Source organism: Symphalangus syndactylus, chromosome 7 (assembly GCF_028878055.3).
Source record: "Symphalangus syndactylus isolate Jambi chromosome 7, NHGRI_mSymSyn1-v2.1_pri, whole genome shotgun sequence".
In the NCBI taxonomy this organism is placed as follows: domain Eukaryota; kingdom Metazoa; phylum Chordata; class Mammalia; order Primates; family Hylobatidae; genus Symphalangus; species Symphalangus syndactylus.
Window position 1 is genome coordinate 72,438,916 of NC_072429.2, and position 13,996 is coordinate 72,452,911.

At 42.7% G+C, this 13,996-nt stretch overlaps 1 protein-coding gene and 1 pseudogene across 1 annotated transcript in view; both read left to right on the top strand.

Moving 5' to 3' along the window:
• LY96 (lymphocyte antigen 96) overlaps nt 1-13,996 on the top strand; it is a 121,102-nt gene that overhangs the window by 58,896 nt on the left and 48,210 nt on the right. The window lies entirely within an intron of this gene.
• LOC129487041 (uncharacterized) lies at nt 9,352-9,451 on the top strand (annotated as a pseudogene).

Sequence of the window (13,996 nt, forward strand, 5' to 3'; positions counted from 1 at the left end):
GTCTTCCCAGGCACTGGCATTACCACTTGACCAAGGAGCCCTCAAGTGGCCCTTATGGGTGTGTGACAGAAGGCTCACCTCTTGCCTTCTAGGTCACTTCTCACAATGTCCCTTCAGTACCTGACCCTATACCTGCCGGTTATTCCTAGGTTATATTAGTAATGCAACAAAGAGTAATATTAAAAGCTAATGATTAATAATTATTATACTAATGATTGATAATGTCCATGATCATCTCTATATCTAATTTGTATTATAACTATTCTTATTCTAACTAGTTTCTTTATTATACTGAAACAGTTTGTGCCTTCAGTCTCTTGCCTTGGCACCTAGGTAATCTTTCACCCACAACCTTATTTGTCCATTTTTGGTTTGGTTGCCTGTGCTTGTGGGGTATTACTCAAGAAATCTTTGCCTAGACCAGTGTCCTGGAGAGTTTCTTCAATGTTTTCTTGTAGTGGTTTCATAGTTTGAGGTCTTAAATTTGTCGTTAATCTATTTTGATTTGATTTGTGTACATAATGAGAGATAGAGGTCTAGCTTCATTTTTCTGCTTATGGATATCCAGTTTTCCCAGCACCATTTATTGAAGAGACTGTTCTATCCCCATGTATGCTCTTGGTAGCCTTGTCAAAAATCAGTTCACTGTAGATGTATGAATTTATTTCTGGGTTCTCTATTCTGTTCCATTGCTCTATGTGTCTGTTTTGTTTGTTTGTTTGTTTTTATTTATTTTTGAGACGGAATCTCACTCTGTCACCAGGCTGGAGTGCAGTGGCACAATCTCAGCTCACTGCAACCTCTACCTCTTGGGTTCAAGCGATTGTCCTGCCTCAGCCTCCCTGTCCTCCCAGTGCTAGCTGGGACTACAGGCACTTGCCACCACACCTGGCTAATTTTTTGTATTTTTAGTAGAGATGGGGTTTCACCAAGTTAGCCAGGATGGTCTCGATCTCCTGACCTCGTGATCCACCCACCTTCTTGCAACTTTTCTATAAATTTGAAACTATTATGAATCTGAAATTATTTAAATATTTATTTAAAATTAGTGTTGTGGGAAGTCAGGGACCCCAAATGGAGGGACCAGCTGGAGCCGTGGTAGGGGAACATAAATTGTGAAGATTTCATTTTAATATGGACATATATCAGTTCCCAAATAATACTTTTATAATTTCTTATGCCTGTCTTTACTTCAATCTCTGAACATAAATTGTGAAGATTTCATTTTATTAATATGGACATTTATCAGTTCCCAAAATTAATACTTTTATAATTTCTTATGCCTGTCTTTAATCTCCTAATCCTGTTATTATCATAAGCTGTGAATGTACATCACCTCAGGACCACTACTGTGTTAAGTGTACAAATTGATTGTAAAACGTGTGTTTGAACAATATGAAATCAGTGCATCTTGAAAAATAACAGAATAACAGCAATTTTCAGAGAACAAGGGAAGAGAACCATAAGGTCTGACTGCCTGCGGGGTCGGGCAGAATAGAGCCACATTTTTCTTCTTGCAGAGAGCCTATAAATGGACGTGCAAGTAGGGAAGATATCGCTAAATTCTTTTCCTAGCAAGGAATATTAACAACTAAGACCATGGGAAAGGAATGCATTCCTGGGGGGAGGTCTATAAACGGCCGCTCTGGGAATGTCTGTCTTATGTAGTTGAGATAAGGACTGAAATACGCCCTGGTCTCCTGCAGTATCCTCAGGCTTATTAGGGTGGGGAGAAAACCCCCTACTAGTAAATTTGAGGTCAGACTGGTTCTCTGCTCTCGAACCCTGTTTTCTGTTGTTTAAGATGTTTATCAAGACAATATGTGCACACAGCTGAACATAGACCCTTATCAGTAGCTCTGTTTTGCCTTTTGTCCTGTTTCCTCAGAGGCATGTTATCTTTGTTCTTCTTTTTGCCCTTTGAACCATGTGATCTTGTAACCTACTCCCTGTTCTTGCACCCCCTCCCCTTTTGAAATCCTTAATAAAACTTGCTGGTTTTGCAGCTCAGGTGGGCATCACAGTCCTACTGATATGTGATGTCACCCCTGGAGGCCCAGCTGTAAAATTCCTCTCTTTATACTCTTTCTCTTTATTTCTCAGCCGGCTGACACTTATGGAAAATAGAAAGAACCTACATTGAAATATTGGGGGCAGTCTCCCCCAGTAAGTTAGCTAAAAATAAACATTTTTATGTTAATTAAAAATAACAAAGGCATGTCTGCATTACTGTGTACCTTTCTAGTCAAACTAACAGAATTCGAGACTGGGGCTGGGCACAGAGGCTCACGCCTGCAATCCCAGCACTTTGGGAGGCTGAGGTGGGTGGATCACCTGAGGTCAGGAGTTCGAAACTGACCTGGCCAACATGGTGAAACCCTGTCTCTACTAAAAATACAAAAAATTAGTCAGACGTTGTGGCAGGTGCCTGTAGTCTCAGCTACTTGGGAGGTTGAGGCAGGAGAATTGCTTGAACCTGGGAGGTGGAGGTTGCAGTGAGCCGAGATCGTGCACTCCAGCCTGGATGACAAGAGCGAAACTCCATCTAAAAAAAAAATAATTTAGGATTGGACTCACTCAAAATTCTGCTTTTTCACACAAGAGCACCAACATCTTCCAACACGAGCATAAGCACTGAGGTAAGAGGTTATGTTAGGAATGAATGAGTGCTGGAATCTTGTAGAGGCAGTTTCTTAATTTTAGACAAACCAAACAAAATCTGTTTGTAAAGAGGTCTAGGTTCTAGTCTTTAGTAGTCCTTAAGAGTTTGTTAAGATTTAGCCTTTAGGATCTGGGGAACTTTTGGTTTGTTACCTTTTTTTTTTTTCGAGACGGAGTCTCACTCTCCTGCCAGGCTGGAGTGCAGTGGCATGATTTCAGCTCACTGCAACCTCCACCTCCCAGATTCAAGAGATTCTCCTGCCTCAGCCTCCCGAGTAGCTGGGACTACAGGCCCGTGCCACCATGCCCTGCTATTTTTTTGTATTTTTAGTAGAGATGGGGTTCACCATGTTGGCCAGGATGGTCTCAATCTCTTGAACTCATGATCCACCTGCTTTGGCCTCCCAAAGTGCTGGGATTACAGGCGTGAGCCACCACACCTGGTGGGTTTGTTACCTTTTAAAGAAGTAAAGGCCCACAGGAGGGTTGATACAGCAACCACATCCCTGTCATTCACCAATGCTTAATGTCTGGCACATAGCAGGTGCCAGTGAATATTGAATGATTAGGATCAGTAACCCAAAATAAGTCTACAGGGCAATACAGGAACAGGGGTAGGGAGGTGTGGGCCAGTGAGATATGCTAGCTGAAGCGATTCTCAGTGAATGAAGAGGTTGTCAGTTGGGACTAATTCTGAAGTCCTGTGTGCCACAGATGTGTGAAGATTGTGTTCTGGCTGTCACAATTCTGTAGGGCTTTATTCAGGGATTTTGAGAGGTAAGATGCAAGCTTAGACCCAAAAGCAATGAACTAGAATACTCAGCCAGGGACTGCAGCTGGGATAGACCATGCAGCAGTGGTGGGGGCACTGCCATTGCCAGTGATCTTTTTCCAGGTTGAGGTTGACTGGAATTTGCTCATATTAGTTGCCAAGGAGGTTGACACATGTATATTTGTCATTTTTTAATTGGCCTTATCTGCTTCAGTTGGCATATCTGCTTATTGTTGGATACTTGGATTACATACACTGGTTGAAAATATAAATAACACTGGCCGGGCGCGGTGGCTCACGCTTGTAATCCCAGCACTTTGGGAGGCCGAGGCAGGCAGATCACGAGGTCAGGAGATCGAGACCACGGTGAAACCCCGTCTCTGCTAAAAATACAAAAAAATTAGCCGGGCATGGTGGCGGGCGCCTGTAGTCCCAGCTACTCGGAGAGGCTGAGGCAGGAGAATGGCGTGAACCCGGGAGGCGGAGCTTGCAGTGAGCTGAGATTGCACCACTGCACTCCAGCCTGGGTGACAGAGCGAGACTCCGTCTCAAAAAAAAAAAAAAAAAAAAAAAAAGAAAATATAAACAACACTATGAAGATCTTAATATAAATTAACTTAAAAAATTAATGGTATAAATTAGCTCTTTCATCATTTAATTGAGATGATAAAAATTGATGAATGCCTAATTAATTAAAGGAGGATACTTAGGCATGTAAAATTAAAAATGAAAGTTTTAGCATTCTAATATTGTTTTATTTTTATCTTTGAGACATGGTCTGGCTGTTACCCAGGCTGAAATGAGATGGTGCCATCATGGCTCACTGCAGCCTCGACCTCACAGACTCAAGTGATCTTCCCGTCTCAGCCCTCCAAGTAGTTGGGAGGTTGCCCAGGCTGGTCTCAAACTCATGGGCTAAAGGGATCCTCCTGCCTCAGCCTCCTAAAGTGCTGGGATTACAAGCATAAGCCACCAAACCAGATCAGCATTGTAAAGTTTAAAACAATGGCCAGTGCCAGAGCAAACACGAGAAAGGTAAACAACACTTAGTAAGCAAGGTGGAAACATGTATGTTATTTTCTTTTGTACATTAAAAAAAAATTTTATTTCTTTTTCTTTTTTTTTAGGGTCTCACTGTCGCCCAGGCTGGAGTGCAGTGGCATAATCATATCTCACTGTAACCTCCAACTCCTAAGCTCAAGTGATTCTTCTGCCTCAGCCTCCTCAGTAGCTGAGACTACAGGCATGCACCACCATGCACAGCTAATTAAAAAACATTTTATTTTGTAGAAATGGGGTCTTGATAAGTTGCCCAGGCTGGTCTCGAATTCCTGAGCTCAGGCAATCCTTCTGCCTTGGCCTCTTAAAGCTGGGATTATAGCTGTGAGCCACTGTTCCCATCCCAATGTATGTAATATGTTCTTACAGCTTAGCCAGAGAGGCTGTATAATGTGAGTCAAAAATTAGATAAAATCAAGATGTTGGCAGAGTAAAAAAAAAATTAGAGCTGATCAGAGCATGGGAAGAGGGCAAAGCAAATGGAGATGGTGGTGAGGGACCTTCGGAAGCTGAGGGGCTCACAGAAGACTCGCATTACCTTTTCATTCTTTTCTCCTTCAAAAATTCAAAGATGAACAATTTTTTTTCTCTGAGCAAATTATCCCATTTAAACATTCATGAATTAACCACATTAACCTACTTTCAATTCAAAGAAGAAAAATGGTTTCTGTCTCATACATTTCAGCTGTCTTGTCAGTGGGTTGTCAAGTTGAAGGATTTCTTTTACATTCCTATGAATCCCTTATTATCTATGAAAGAAACTTTACTTCGAAATGGAAAGTAGGTTTGGATTCATCTCTGACTTTTGACTCACATTATACAACCTCTGTGGTTAAGCTGTGGGAATGTATAAAATTCCTGTCAGCCATTGCTGGGGCTTCAGAGCATGACTGGGTAGTGCCCAGGTGGGCAGAGCACTGTCTGATAATCTTTGCTCCCTAATAACTGAAATCCAGAATAGATGATATTCTCCATTCATTCAAAATGTCTGTCCTGTGCTTCATGCAGAGGATACAAACAGAAGAACACTTGGTCCCTGTCTTCAGGGCATTCACAAGCTTGTCAGTCCGGGCATTAGAGAGGATAAAAAATGAACCAAGCAATAATCAATGGGAAAAAGCTGTTTCATGCCTTAACATGACATAGATATAAAAACCATTCAGGGAACAACAGATGAAAAAAAAAACACAAAGGCTACAATAAATGCCAGTGACAAAAACAAAGGCACTGTTCAGTTCTACTTAACGGCAGACAGATTTAGGAATCAAACCCTGACACATTTTAAGGTTCTAGGTCTACTGTTTAAAAAATCCAAAAAATGTTATCCAAGTCTGAATACATTAACGAGACACTGTAAAAGCTTTTAGCTGTAAGGTATTATTACTGTGTCAGTCAGAGTCCTTGAAGAAAACAGAAGACACATTTAAACTGGGATTACTTAAGGAGAGTTTAATAAAGGGAATGTTTACAGAGGTGTGGACGAGGGGTAGGAAACCATGAATAGTGCAGTCCCCCAGGGCTAGTAGCAGTGGGGCCCCATTATTGCTCTAAGTCTAAAGGGTCAAGGGTGGGGGAACCAGGAAACAGAGGGGCCTGTCTGACAGAAATGAAAAGCGAAGACTGCCCCCCCTCACCTCCTTTATGTAACTAGACCAGCTGGAAGTAACCCTACAGGGAGGGATCGCACTGCTACACCCTCAGATCTCCTGCTGGGCTCCCCATTGCTGGACCCACTGTAACCAGAAGACAAGGGAGCCAGCTCACCTAGTCTATAGTAGTGGTCAGCTTCCCAGAGCACAGAGGACAGTGGAGAAGGGTAGAGAGCATCTGGAGGGGTGAATGGAAGATGTCCAGAACTAGTCTGGGCACGGTGGCTTGTACCTGAAATCCCAGCACTTTCAGAGGTCAAGGCGGGTGGATCACCTGAGGTCAGGAGTTCGAGACAAGGCTGTACAACACAGTGAAACCCCGTCTCTACTAAAAATACAAAAACTAGCTGGGTATGGTGGTGTGCACCTGTAGTCCCAGCTACTTGGGAGGCTGAGGCACAAGAATCACTTAAACCTGGGAGGCAGAGGTTGCAGTGAACTGAGATTGTGCCACTGCACTCAGGCCTGCGTGACAGGGTGAGACTCCTTCTGAAAAAAAGATGCCCAGAACAACTAAGTGACCAAGAATCTGACAGTCAAGTGTTCACAAAGACCTTTGCAACATCTTCCCGGTCAATATTTGACAACTCTTAGAACTGGTAATTTAGCGGTTACTGAATGTGGATAACAAAACCTTAACAGCACACCCACCAAAAATCTTGCCATTTATTAGGAACACATTTTTCAAGTTAGTAAGGCAGTGTAAGTTGAAGAAGAAAATTCTGCATGCCAAAAAGTACTCTTCTGTGTTTTTTCAAAACAGAATATAAATATGCACTCCCCCCATACAAAAAAACCCCAGACAGGATACATGAACATTTTCTGATATTAACAATAAACAGAAAGCCATCCTGAACTTGTTTTTTGGTGGCATATGATCAATCACAAAGACCAAGAAGGCTATACTAAGAAACAAAGGCTATTCTTAAATAACGCACCCTCTGCTAATTGTGAAGGGTAAACTATGAATTTATCTTCATAATCCTTCACCTTCTCTTCCAGCAATCCCCCTTCTCTTTCCTACATGAATGTTTTTCTAAATTAGAACTTATCTCTTATGGCTTTTTGGGGGAGGTGAACATTTTTCCTGACCCATCCATTCTCATTCTTTTTTTTTTTGAGACTGAGTCTCGCTCTGTCACCTAGGCTGGAGTGCAGATGCACGATCTTGGCTCATTGCAACCTCCATTTCCTGGGTTCAAGCCATTATCCTGCCTCAGCCTCCTGAGTAGCTGGGATTACAGGCACACGCCACCACACCGAGGTAATTTTTTGTATTTTTAGTTGAGACGGGGTTTCACCATGTTGGCCAGGCTGGTCTCAAGTGATCTGCCCGCCTCGGCCTCCCAAAGTGCTGGGATTACAGGCGTTAGCCACAGCGCCCGGCCCTGACGCACTCATTCTACATGGATTTTCTATATAAAAAGATTTGGTCCTGAATTCGTGGAAGAGCCCGTTTTCTGCACTAGAGGGACTATTTCTTCCTTAATATGCTTTCTGGCACAATAGCACAGACTCGAACATCATCTGACTTCTTTGCACAGCCAAGAAGGTGTGGTGGAGTCTGTTTCTCACACTTTGCTTCTGTCCCCACAACTTATGGGTAGACGTGGAGGCAGAAGGTTCAGGAGCATTTCTCCACCAGAGTCAGTGTACAAGAGGAAGAATATCTTAGCAGATCAAGTTGGCTGTCTACTTTGAAAGCTGGGTAAAGCATCGTGCCCAGTAATATAATCCTTGTGTACAAGATACAAGAGAAAAGCTATTCTGCTACCCCAGTGCAATGCCAGGGGACTGGTAAATAAATTAGGGCAATGCTGGTAGAACACTCTCTGACCTGGCTTTGCGTCCTGGCTCAGCCACTAATTGTGTGCCTAGAGCCAGAGTTTTCACATCTCTAAAATACAGTTAATAATAATACTTACCGGCCGGGCACGTTGGCTCACACCTGTAATCCCAGCACTTTGGGAGGCCGAGGCGGGCAGATCACGAGGTCAGGAGATCGAGACCATCCTGGCTAACATGGTGAAACCCCGTCTCTACTAAAAATACAAAAAAATTAGCCGGGCCTGGTAGCGGGTGCCTGTAGTCCCAGCTGCCTCCGGAAATGAGGCAGGAGAATGGCGTGAACCCAGGAGGTGGAGCTTGCAGTGAGCCGAGATCGCGCCACTGCACTCCAGCCTGGGCGAGAGCGAGACTCCGTCTCAAAAAAAAAAAAAAAAAAAAATAATAATAATACTTACCACCTCAGGTGGTTGTGAATTTCTTTCTAGACTGCCGCAGTATTATCCAAACCACAATCCTAACCCTAATCCCAACTAGAGCAATGTATCTGAAACACAAATATGATAATATCATTACCCTGCTTAAAATATTTTAACCATTTCCCACTGTTTTATTTTATTTTATTTTTTTAATGAGACAGGGTCTCATTCTGTCTCCCCAGGCTGGAGGGCAGTGGCATAATCACAGCTTACAGCTCACTGCAGCTTTGACTTCCTTGGCTCAAAAAATCCTCCCACCTCAGCCTCCTGAGTGTTTGGGACCACAGGTACACACCACCACACAGCTAACTTTTCTTTTGGGTGAGGGTCTGCCTATGTTGCTCAGGCTGGTCTTGAGATCCTCGGGCTCAAGACCCCCTGGTCTTAGAATGAAGACTCACATCTCTGATACGGCCTTCAAGTCCTTGAAGCCTGGCATCACCTCCCATCATTATTTTAATACATTCTTACTCTAGGCTCTAAGCCACAGTGGCCTTCGTTTAGTTCTATTTTGTTGTTGTTGTTGTTGTTGAGACAGAGTTTTGCTCTTGTCGCCTAGGCTGGAGTACAGTGGTGCAATCTTGGCTCACTGCAACCTCCACCTCCCAGGTTCAAGCAATTTTCCTGCCTCAGCCTTCTGAGTAGCTGGGATTACAGGCATCTGCCACCATGCCCAGGTAATTTTTGTGCCCAGGTAATTTTTTTAAATCCAGGTGGGCCTAAGCAGCCCAGGACTTGTCTGGAGGCTCCGATGTTGGGAATCCAGGACCCTTCTGCCTTGTTGGGCTCCCTAGCGTGCTTTGGGAGAATGCTCTGCCACATCCACATTCCAGACAGTGGAAGGAAGAAAGAGAAAATGGAGGAAACAGCTGCTCCTTATAAGAGCATGACCCAAGAATTGCACTCATTACTTTTACTCAGCTTTTACTGATCAGAACTTAGTCATGTGCTCACTTCTGTAGCACATACACTAAAATTGGAACCATACAGAGAAACAGCCCCAGCGCAAGGATGACATGCAAATTTGTGAAGTGGTCCATATGAAGGAAGGAAGGAGGGAGGGAGAAAAAGAAAGAAAGAAAGAGAGAGAGAAAGAAAGAAGAAAAGGAGAAAGAAAAGGAGAAAGAAAGAAAAGGAGAAAGAAGGAAAGAAAAAGAATGAACGAATGAATGAACTTGGTCATTTGGCTACACTCAGCCGTAAGGGAGGCTCAGAAAAGTAGACTATTTTAGCTGCCTTGTGCATAGCTGTGTACCTGGAGCTCTGTTACTGTAGATAGAGTGAGTGGATATGAGGACACCTAGTGGTCCCTGGAGCAGAACGCCCAGCTTAGATTAATTAGTGTGATTATTGATTAATAGCTATCTACCCCCACTAGACTGTATCTCCACAGGAGCAGGAACCGTATGTGTTTTTGCTCACCATTGTATCCTTACCATCTATTCCGGTGCCTGGTACACAGTAGGATCTTAATAAATATTTGTTGAATACATGAGTGAATGGATCAGGTCCCTCCCTCTTGCTATCCCTGTCATGCTTGACACTCCAGCCAGACCACACCACTTGTGATTGCCTAGCAATGTATTCATTATCAATTAAAAAGAAATCACTGCTAATCCAGTAAACAAACATCGTCATCTCACTGTTGCTTACATTTCTTTGCTGAGTTTTCAGGTGATACACATTTTCACGTCTTTATTTATACTTCTCATTTTGAGATTAGACATGATAGCATGTCAATTCTGGTAACATCACCTGAGGTACATGAAGAGGTTGATGTGGCTGATTTCGTCAAAAAATAAGGGCAAAAGGAAAAAAAGTGCGAAAAGAAAAAAGCAAACAAACAAAAAGGGCCAAGTTAGACAGCACACCCAGGGACTTGCTTGCTGAGGAGTGAAATAGATACTTGAATTAGGGCATTCATGCGATTCTACAAGAGTGCTGTTTCTCAAACCTTAGCCTTCCATGAGAGTTGGGAAGCAAAGAGTTAAATGTTATAATCTCTGTTTAGAATCTAGAAGGATGGTATTTTAGGTTGCTAATTAATGGAATATCCATGAGTTGCAGCTGTCAATAGAGATTAATATTGTATTGATCAATTAATAAGTTTAATTTAGACTTGGTGGAGCCCGGCATCGTGGTGTGCATCTGTAGTCCCAGCTACTCTGTTGGCTGAGGCAGGAGGATGGCTTGAGCCCAGGAATTTGAGACTGCAGTGAGTTATGATTGCACCACTGAACTCCAGCCTGGGCAACTGAGCAAGACTCTATCTTTTAAATAAATAAATAAATAAGTGCAATTAAATAATTAAGTATGACCGGGCATAGTGGTTCACGCCTGTAATGCCAGCACTTTGGGAGGCTGAGGCAGATGGATCACCTGAGGTCAGGAGCTGGAGACCAGCCTGGCCAACATGGTGAAACCCCATCTCTACTAAAAATACAAAAATTAGGTGGGCATGGTGATGGGCACCTGTAATCCCGGCTACTCAGGAAGCTGAGGCACAAGAATTGCTTGAACAGGTGAGGCAGAGGTTGCAGTGAGCTGAGATAGCACCACTGTACTTCAGCCTAGGTAACAGAGCGAGACTCTATCTCAATTAAAAAAAAAAGTTAAAATAAATCAAGTATGAATTAAAATATTTAAAAAAAAGACTTGGTGTGAATGATGGCCACTTCACCCATAACACATACCCACCCGCCCACTCCACCATCCGTCACCAGGTACAGATGTTTTGCTTATCATTATCATATTGTAATAATAAGAATATAAAATAATATATTTAATATGGACACTGTTAATGAAGCCATATGAAAAATGGAAATAGTATGTGAAAGTGGTGGGCTTTCAATTTTATTATTGTTATTTTAACTTTCTTCTTTAACGTTGTTTTCATATTGTTGCTAATTAAGTGAAATTATAGCACTATTACCATCACCAAAACATAATTACCACCACCAATCCTGTTAGCAATGCTCTTTTAAACGTTATCTAAGACTCGGCTGGGCACGAGGGCTCATGCCTGTAATCCCAGTACTTTGGGAGGCCGAGGCGGGTGGATCACGAGGTCAGGAGTTTGAGACCAGCCTGACCAACATGGTGAAGCCCTGTCTGTACTAAAAATACAAAAATTAGCCAGGCGTGGTGGCACGCACCTGTAATCCCAGCTACTCAGGAGGCTGACGCAGGAGAATCGCTTGAACCCAGGAGGTGGAGGTTTCAGTGAGCTGAGATCGTGCCACTGCACTCCAGCCTGAGCGACAGAGTGAGACTCTGTCTCAAAAAAAAAAAAAAAAAAATTATCTAAGACCCATGAGATACTATTAGTAATAGAGGAAAGAAGATGGGGTTGTTCTAAACATAAGCACGAATGTGGCCAATGGGCAGAAGACACATTCTCCTGTATAAGATTCATTTATAATTCTCAGAGCCAAGAGAGGAAGCAGTAATTCAAAGCAAGGGAAGTGAAGAGCTTCTGTTTCCTTAGTGTTCATGAGCCAGCCTGATCTGGATATAACTGCTAATGAGAACAACATGCTTTCAGGCAAAAAGTACACACCAGGCTTTGGTGTGCACATAACCAAGGATTAGTGCTCGAGAATTCAGTTGTTTTGCTCTTGGTGTAACTTGGGCATAAGATAAAAGACTGAGAGTAGCTTCTTAAATTGTCCAGTGACTGCTCAGAAATGCATTTGACTGTAGGTAGGTTCTCCAATCCACATGTACTTCTTAGTAATTATCTTAGTAATTCATGCTTCTCTCTCATGATGCTGAAATTTTTAGCAGGTACCATGGACTGAATGTACCCTCAAATTCATTTTTGTGGCTTCCCCAAAATTCCTGCGTTGCAATCCTAATCCCCACTGTGATGGTATTAGGTGGCGGGGTCTTGGGGGAGGTAATGAAGTCGTGAGGGTGGAGCCTTTATGAATGGGATTAGTGCCTTATAAAAGAGACCTCAGAGAGTGCCCTTCCCTTTCCAACATGTGAGGACATAGTGAAAAGTTGGCTGTGTATGAACGAGGTAGTCGGCCTTCAACAGACACCGAATTTGCTGGTGCCTTGATCTTGGATTTCCTAGCTCCAGAATTGGGAGAAATAAATATTTGTTGCTTGAGCTGCCCAGTCTATGGTATCCTATTATAGCAGTTCATACATACTAAGACAGTGGGGTTCAATTTTACTCCTTAATTCAAATTATTGAAGTTTCAAGTTCAACTCCTGTATGAGTAAAATTTATTCCTATACATGTTTAGTGCAGCTGTGTAAGTAAAATTTATTCCTACAGATGTTTAGTGCAGCTGAAGGTGTAAAACAAGAAGAAAGAAAGGAAAAATAAAAGAAAAAGAAAAATACTTGGCAATATTGTTCATGAGAGAAGAGGTTATTTTGGAGAAGGGAAGGAGGTTTTGGTGGATGGAAGGTTTTTGCCAGTAGAAGGGGACTGTGTATGTCAGCACGTGCCATGAGTGTGCATGTGGGAGGCCCACAGGGGCTGGTGGGAGTGCTAGACAACAGGGGCTAAGAAAAGAAAGTAGAAGTGTGACATAACTGCCTCCGTCACAGTTTCATTTAGGGTGCCAGGCAACCCTGTGTGCACGCAGATACTTGGAAGAAGGGCTGTAACCTTTAGCTTCCCCCAGTTTAGCCCGTTGGCTTTGTCTAGGCTGGTCTGTTTCTGACTCTTCCTTTCCTCATCTAATATAAACCTACTCTTCTTTTATTGGAAGTAGGAAGAGGAAAAATAGACAAAGGAAGAGAAAAATACTAGATTAAGGCTCAGATATTATAGGCATCAGATATTATAGGAAACTGGAGACTCCTTTTGGGACAGAGTTGTAGCAGCAAGCCCAACTATAGAAGAAGGGAACTGTGGCCTGTTGGTGGCATGGTGACCAGAGATTTTGGTGTTGGTAGGCTAGTGGCAGGAGCTCCACATGCTTCTAGAAATGCACCTAGGAAGTAAGGTATATGTGAGTGATGGGAACTTGATTCAGGGGATGATGCTTAATTCCAGCACATCAATTGCATACATTAGAGGGACTGCAAATTCAGATCTAAGGAGACCAGATAGAGTAGGATGGATAATAGCTGGATAGTAAGGAGGGGTATGAATGTGGTGAATAGAAGAACACACACAGAGTTTACATTTACCATGTGGGAATATTGAACCAATGCTATCAGATCTTCTGATTTTTCAAAAGATGGGGTAAATTAGATTTTTATGTGAAAATTTAATCATAAAATGTTGGCAATTGATTTTAAAAGTTTAACAGCACCATGTGAGACATTATTGTACCTGCCAAGCAACCCTTGCACATCCCACGGCCCCTGAAACTCCACATGTCAAAAATGGAACTCCATCTGTAGTCCCTATTTCAGCAAGTGGTGCCACAGACTGCCAGGAACCCAAGCTAGGAAGGTGGGCATGAGCCCTGACTCCTCCTCTACTCTACTCCTTATTTTCGATACATGACTTCGCCATGTGGATTTAGCCTCCTGAAATCTCTGTCTCTTATATTTGTCCCGTTTTTTATTCCTACTCTCAATGTCTTTTAGATTTTCACAATTTCTTTGCTGATCTAACCCAT